The 8,327-nt window shown below is 50.1% G+C and overlaps 1 protein-coding gene across 2 annotated transcripts in view; it reads right to left on the reverse strand.

Annotated features, from left to right (window-relative positions):
- Positions 1–8,327, reverse strand: part of LOC146010058 (uncharacterized) — a 341,065-nt gene that overhangs the window by 120,413 nt on the left and 212,325 nt on the right. The gene's annotated exons all lie outside the window — the stretch shown is intronic.

Genomic DNA, 8,327 nt, shown 5'->3' on the forward strand with positions numbered 1-8,327 from the left:
CATATTCGCTCGTCGTTGGTGACCAATAGGAATGCACAATCATGTACGTAACAGAAAATCGGCCTGACGTCGCTTCTGTGTGTACCCCACTTCGCTTTAAGCATTATTGATATTCCAGCAACAGTACCTGTGTTTACTGCACATCAGGCCCGTTCGCAAGGCTGCAATTTTTGCAGATGGACAAAACCATGCTGTGCTGCAGGTGGGGCAGATGTAACCTGTGCAGAGAGTTAGATTTGGGGGAATTAGTTTATTTCTGTGCAGGGTAATTATTGGCTGCTCAATTCTTACACTGCAATTTCGATTTTAGTTTGAACACCCCCCCCCCCCCCCACCCAAATCAAACTCTCTCTGCACATATTCCATCTGCCCCATCTGCAGTGCAGCATGGTTTTGACCATCTGCAAAAATTGCAGCCTTGCTACCAGCTCTGAATCAGGCCCATAGTGTGGTTACCATTGAAGCATATTAGTGTGCGTGTGTGTGTATATGTATAATAAAGGTGCTTTTGTATCCTTGTTACTGTATGATTACTGTGTGATCCCAGAACCCACATCCCAGCATGCCCTGCTACAGTTTTAGCATGTCTAAATAGCAAAACTGGAGCAGAGCATGCTGGGATGTGTATTTTAAAAACAGCCGGAGGTCCAAAGGTTCCCGATCAGGTACCAGGGAACCATGACAAGAGCATTACTGCTGCCTTTATCAGGGGGGTGATGGGCAATAGGCAGGAAGAATACATACATCATCCTGGTATCCTCACACACCAGGTTCTATCTTTGGGCTTAGTGGTTGGAAACCAGAGTAACCAGTGAAAACCCAAGCAAGCATCGAGAGACTGTACAAACTCCACACAAACAGGGTCTTGCTGTAAAATGTATAGGTCAGGGCTACACAGCATAGAGTACATCTCTGGCAGCTGCAAGATAACCACTACCCTGCCTATAATATCAGATAAGAGGGGGTTACTTTATTGCAGTGGTTCTCAAACTCGGTCCTCAGGACCCCGCACAGTTCATGTTTTCCCAGACACCTGACAGGTGCACTCATTACTGACTGACACATTTTTTTTTCCATCAATAAGTTTTTTATTGGAGCAGGTTTTTTAAATGGGGTACAAAAAGAAATAGGGGACATTCATAGGGGGGGGGGTGGACATCAAATATATTATAGATACATATCGGGATACAGTGTGTCGCTATGCAGAGCGAACAGTGGAAGGCTATTAGTAAGACATAGCAGCTCCCATACACAACACATATCACTGTACAATTATGTAAAAAAATGGATTTAATTGAGTAGGCAGTAGAGTGGGGTTTCACGGTTGATCATCCTCCGGGGATTCATTCAGACTGAACTGCGACACTTGTGTTGAGGACGGGGGGGGGAGGAATGAAGTTGGTTTCCATAAGAAAATGGTGATTCGTTTTCAGAATGACCTGTACTAAGGACGGGGGAGAGGATTGCTTCCATTGCTGGGCCAAGTTTGCTCGTGCAGCAATGAGTATATGTCCTAGGACATATCTTTTCTCCGGTGGAACTTCTTGGGGGTAGATATGGAATAAAGCAGTGGTTGGTTCAGGGGTAATGACGGTCTTAAGGACAGTTGAGATTAGTTTAAAAACGTCAGCCCAATATCCCAAGAGTTTGGGGCAAGACCAGAAAATGTGAAAAATGTTGCCTACGCAACCACACTGTCTCCAGCATTGGTTGGAGCATGATGGCCAGAAGGTGTGGAGTCGGTCTGGGGTTAGGTAGAGTCTGTTAATAAGCTTAATATGCATATCTGTGTGGTTCAGGCAATGGGACGATGTGTAGGAGGAGAGGAAGATCTGTCTCCATTGGAAGGGGGTGAATGATCTGCAGAGTTCCATCTCCAATTTCCTATGGGCGGACGTCTTGGAGAACTCGGTGGGGGTTATCAAAATTTTATACCAGAAAGAAATATCTCCTCTGGTGTTTGTCAGAGAGGGCCTGGATAGAACTATCTGTGAGAGTGCATCTGGAGGGGAGTATTTAGTAAAATGAGCTTTCCACCAATGTGCAAGTTGTAGGTAATGAAAGTATTCTGTAGGGGATATTGAGAATTGGTGTTGAAGAGAAGCAAAGGGGAGCAAAGAGTGGGCGTCTAGAATGTCACCAAGGGAGATGACACCTCGGGATTTCCAAACGTTTAGATTGGGTATCAACTTTGCTACAATGGTGATGGGTATATTAGCAATGGAGGACGTCGGGGCAGTTGGGTAGTTATTAGTTGGTCCCATGTTAGCAAAGTTGCTTTAGTAGATGGTAGCAGGTTCAGCAGAACAGGTCTTACATGTTTCGGGATTCGAAATAGATCTGATAGAGGAATACTGGGGGTATGTGTTTGTTCAATGCTCACCCAAGTTGTGGTGGGGTCACTGAGTGTAGTATTTAATCGGAGCTAGGAGGCATGCTGACTGGTAGTGGAATAGGTCGGGGAGATCCAGTCCGCCATAGGCTCTAGGAATCGACATCTTGGATCGTGCCATTGCTGGGGGTCTGGTCGACCAAACATATTTCGTCAGTATGGAGGTGGCGAGTTGTAGAGATCTCTTGGGGAAGGTGTAGGTGGTGTCCTCATGGTAGACAATCAGCTTGACGGGAACCCCCAGCGGTACCGGATGTCATGAGAGCGGAGTGCAGTGGTAATGGGAGCGTATGCTCTTCTGTTAGCCAAGGTTGCGGGGGAAAAATCTTGGAAGATCTGGAGGCCTCCCAATGTGTCAGTATTCTTGGATTCTCGGGCAGCTCTTAAAATTCGCTCTTTGATTGTAAAGAAGTGGACTCGTAGGAGGGTGTCTTTGGGTAGATCGGTAGAGACTGTTTTGGCTCTTGGGAGACGGTGAATGCGGTCGATCAGAACATCTTTGGGGTCTGAGGTAGGAAGGAGTTTGCGAAATAGGGTGGTGACGTAGTCTTCTAGCTCTGAGTTGGCCACGGAATCAGGGATGCCTCTGATTTTGACGTTGTTACGTCTAGACCTGTCATCCAGGTCCGCTAGTTTGGCTTTAAATTGGCTTATCTCCTGTTGTTGCCGGTCATAAGATGTTATGAGATCATTATGGGATGTGACCAATTCCTCAATTTTCCGTTCCAGGTGATCAGTTCTGTCCCCCAAAGCTATCAGTTCTGTTTTGACTTCACGGATAGCTAGTTTCAGGTCTTTGGCTATCTCCGCCTGGAACGCGGAGAAGACCTGGCAGAGGGATTTCACTGTCACCGGTTCATCAGAGTCGGTACCGATCCCGGCTCTCCCAGTAGGAGAGGCCATCTCGTTAATCGCTCCCAAGGGAGTAGATATATGCTTTGGGGGGCTGGTATGATGTATAGGAGTTTGGGAGGGCTTCCTGGATGACAGGGATATTTTAGAGGGCACAATGTCTTTGGCTTTCTTGGAAGGCATAGTGATATGGGGAGCACTCGGACTGAATAGAGAGAGAGTGTTTGGTACCGTGGGGGTAAAGCCGCAGGTCACTTTGGCATATCTGCTGCTAGAAGCGCAGTGTTAGCGAGTGGCAGCTGCAGAGATAGGATGCTCACATTTCAATGCTGTTACGGTGGGCACTTGTAAATCACCTTGGTTATTGCCCGTACTAGGTTCCCCACCTGAGTGAAGGCAGGCTCAGCTAGGGCAATCTGATCTGGAGATGTAATGAATACTAGGGTGGGCTTGCAGGTGTGTTTAGGGTACAGCCCAAACCCCTTTGCTTGTGGGGTATAGAGTTGTTTGCACACTCAAGGAGAATGGGGTGAGGGTTTATCTGCAGAGAAGGAGCGCTGGGAGGGTGGGTTTTTCAGGGGCTGGTAACTCCCAGGGGATTAGGGGGAGATGCTGCAGAGGAGTACACTGTGATGGTGGCAGGCCCTGACACAGCGCCCAGCTTGTGTAGTGGTTGTGATAGTGTGGGGCTGATGGCTGCTGTTTTCAGCCTCTGGCTGTCTAGGAGCGCGGTGCAGGGATGAATGTCCCCTGGGGGTACTTACAAGCGGGCGAGGGGGTGCCGCTGTCCCGCTTCCTGAGGTGCGGTGGGGACAGAGTGCACACTACTCCGTCTCCAGCACCCGCCGCTACGACGCCCGCCGCTGTGGTCTGCGGCGGTCGGCGGGGACAGTTCTATCCCTTTCAGGGGACGGCAGGGTCGGGCAGCAGCTGGGGGAGGGAGCACACCAACCTTATCCGCTGTAATTGGCTCCGTGCGCGGCTTCCCGGCGGTCTGTGACGTCACGCCGGCTCAAAATCGACATCACGCCGCATCAAAATCGAGGTCCCGGCTCCGGCCTCCAGACCAGGCCTCAACCTGCAGAAGTACTGAAAAGCGCTCCCCGGCTCCGCAGCTGGGGTCAGAGGCGGTTGGGACTCAGAAGGGGTCAGGAGGGGTGCAGGTAAGGGGCAGGACCGGTACAGAAGGTGGGCAAAAAGGTAAAAGTTAGGTTGGGGATCGCAGGAGCTCCTGAGAAGCACGTCAGCCCCCCTGACTGACACATTTTAAGAGATCCACAGGGGGAGCTGATTGGGTCTGGGACGGATATTAGACAGCACTTACATCGACAGCCAATGCATCGACACCATTAGTTCGACAGCTCAATAGGTCGACATGGTTTTAGGTCGACATGTCATTAGGTCGACAGCTCATTAGGTCGACAGCTCATTAGGTCGACATGTTTTTAGGTTGACACTACCATTAGGTCGACAGTGTCTATGTCGACAGTCAAAAGGTCGACATGGGTTTTTTCACTGTTTTTTGGCCGAAATGTCGACACAGTCGACATGGGCACAGTTTGAAGTGTACCGCAGCCCCTCGCATCGCTCGCTGCACTCGGCACACTATTTTATTCTCCCACCACGCCCTAGTGGATAGTAGGGCATGAAATACCGCCTGTCGGCACATGTCGGCTCAAAAAACAGTGAAAAAACCCATGTCGACCTTTTGACTGTCGACATAGACACTGTCGACCTAATGGTAGTGTCGACCTAAAAACATGTCGACCTAATGAGCTATCGACCTAATGAGCTGTCGACCTTATGAGCTGTCGACCTAATGACATGTCGACCTAATGGTATGTCGACCTAAAACCATGTCGACCTATTGAGCTGTCGAACTAATGGTGTCGATGTAATGGCTGTCGATGTAAGTGCTGTCTAACAATAGTCCGGATACCAGCTGATTATTTCACTTGATTCTGTGAGGTGACATAAAAAAAAATGCACTGTGTAGGACCTGAGGATTGACTTTGAGAACCTGTGTTTTATTGTGTGAGTGTGTGCGTGTGTGTGTCCCAGTGACATTACTAATATTGTGGCCAATCACTTCACTAGGACCCAGTGACATCACGGACTATGAAGTCGACCACTTGCAGGAACCGGTGACATCACTGATAATGTAGACTATCACTTCACTAGGACCCAGTGACATCACTGAGAATGCAGGCTACCACTTCCAGGAACCGGTGACATCACTGATAATGTAGCCTGTCCAGGTACAAGAACCAGTGACATCACTGAGAATACAGCCTATCCCGTCGCTTGATCCAGGGCATACTTGGGTTACTGAACTGGAACAAAACAGTTGGGATTTTATACCCAGTGGAAAAAGAGGAGAGCCAGGTTGACTTAACCTCAAATGACCTGGAACCCCTTTCTTGCCTTCATTTTTTATTTTTTTACCTCCTGCATAGCAAAGTTTATAAATTGTCCCAATCAGCAACCTGTGAGGTAGCTGAAAAATAACCCCTGTGTAACAAGAGTCCCAAAAATATATATACATATATGGGGATCAGAAACACTGCGTTAAGGAGTCCAAGATTGTGGCAGTAAGCCAAGGAAGGTATAGAGAAGTGCTGGAGGCAGGTAGGAAAGGGGTCCTGGACGATATGATCTTCCTTCAATGACTCATAACTAATATCTGGCCGGCACCCTCTAGGAGGCAATATAGCAACAGGGGCTGTAGGAGATCTCACACTTTGATGGGGTGAAGCCTGAAGATTCGCTGCACCAGCATCGGGGACAACAAGTGAAATCTCGATCCGGCAGGCGATAGAGACAGATCTCAGCCTATATTAGCAAGCTGACCCCTCCAATACTCCGGGAGGTGCTGCGCTCCAGGAGGTCTCAGAGACGGCGTACACGCTGCAGAGAGATGAAGACCAGCGGCCCCGCCGAAGGGCAAGAAGCACTATATGTCCCCCACTACAGGAGAGATGTAGAGGCAGAGGACCACTGGCAGGGGCACAGGCTGAGCCGAGGCCGCGGCGCAGGCTGCACAGCAAGGGAATCGGAGGGCCCCGCAGTATAGTCCCCCCGAGTAGCCGTCCACCGAAGAGGCGCCCGGGCACTCAAGCGCTGCAGCAGGAGTCCGACAGAGGTCCCACCACTATATAGGAAGACGGGGATTGCAGTCGGATGGCCGCCGGTGAAGTGCGCCACTAGTTGACTTCAAGATGGCGCCCGGACACGTCCCATCCGGACCCAAGCAGGCCGAAGTCTCCCCCGCCACCACTCCAGCCTCTCACCGCGGATGCCGAGCAGCTCACCACCCTCAGGGAAGGACCAGACGCAATCGCAGGTTAGAGCAGGGCGGCCGATCTGCCGCTAGCAGGATATATACACAGGATTTCTAGCGGAGCTCGCGCTTCCCACCGCCACTCAGGAGCTCAGCAAAGCCACGCCCGAAACTAATCAAATTGACTTAATTAGTACAGAACTGTCACTCAGGCAGTGGTTATACTCACTTAAAGGTGTGTGGTAAACCGCAAATATTTTAGTCAGGTTAGTATAGGAAAAAAATCTTCTTGACACATGATCTATGAAAGATTTTTAGAATAATGACGGGGCGGGGAACATGAAGATTGGCGCGCCTGCTCGCACCCTGCATCTGCACGTGCGCAAAACATTGGTCCCCCGTGCAAACGCACAGGGGAACAAATCAATCAGAATAATCCTCTTACCCAGTGATCTGAGGTGACGGTGATTCTCATCATGTCATCCTTGTACAGATCATTGTGTTCCTTTATTTACTCCGGCCTGCGCACCCACCTTATAGGAACCTGACACAATGATACAGTCATCACCAAGACACCTCCCCCGGTGTTACTGTATAATGTCCCATTCCCAGCAGTCACCTCTCCGGTCACATCCCCCGGTGTTACTGTATAATGTCCCATTTCCAGCAGTCACCTCTCCGGTCACATCTCCCGGTGTTACTGTATAATGTCCCATTCCCAGCAGTCACCTCTCCGGTCACATCCCCCGGTGTTACTGTATAATGTCCCATTCCCAGCAGTCACCTCTCCGGCAACATCTCCCGGTGTTACTGTATAATGTCCCATTCCCAGCAGTCACCTCTCCGGTAACATCTCCCGGTGTTACTGTATAATGCCCCATTCCCAGCAGTCACCTCCCCGGTCACATCCCCGGGTGTAACTGTCTAACGTCCCATTCTCAGCAGTCACCTCTCCGGTCACATCCCCTGGTGTTACTGTATAATGTCCCCATTCCCAGCAGTCATATCTCCAGTCACTTCCCCCGGTATTACTGTATAATGTCCCATTTCCAGCAGTCACCTCTCCAGTCACATCCCCCGGTGTTACTGTATAATGTCCCATTCCCAGCAGTCACCTCTCCGGTCACATCCCCGGTGTTACTGTATAATGTCCCATTCCCAGCAGTCACCTCTCCGGTGACATCCCCCGGTGTTACTGTATAATGTCCTATTCCCAGCAGTCACCTCTCCAGTCACATCCCAAGATGTTACTGTATAATGTCCTATTCCCAGCAGTCACCTCTCCGGTCACATCCCCCGGTGTTACTGTATAATGTCCTATTCCCAGCAGTCACCTCTCCGGTCACATCCTCCGGTGTTACTGTATAATGTCCCATTCCCAGCAGTCACCTCTCCGGTCACATCCCCCAGTGTTACTGTATAATGTCCCATTCCCAGCAGCCACCTCTCCGGTCACATCCCCCGGTGTTACTGTATAATGTCCTATTCCCAGCAGCCACCTCTCCGGTCACATCCTCCGGTGTTACTGTATAATGCCCTATTCCCAGCAGTCACCTCTCCGGTCACATCTCCCGGTGTTACTGTATAATGTCCCATTCCCAGAAGTTACCTCTCCGGTCACATCCCCCGGTGTTACTGTATAATGCCCTATTCCCAGCAGTCACCTCTCCTGTTATGTCCCCCAGTGTTACTGTATAACGTCCCATTCCCAGCAGTCACCACTCCAGTCACATCCCCCCGGTGTTACTGTATAATGTCCCATTCCAAGCAGTCACCTCTCCTGTTATGTCCCCCAGTGTTACT

The sequence above is a fragment of the Crinia signifera genome, chromosome 6, assembly GCF_055691185.1.
Source record: "Crinia signifera chromosome 6, ASM5569118v1, whole genome shotgun sequence".
NCBI lineage: Eukaryota > Metazoa > Chordata > Amphibia > Anura > Myobatrachidae > Crinia > Crinia signifera.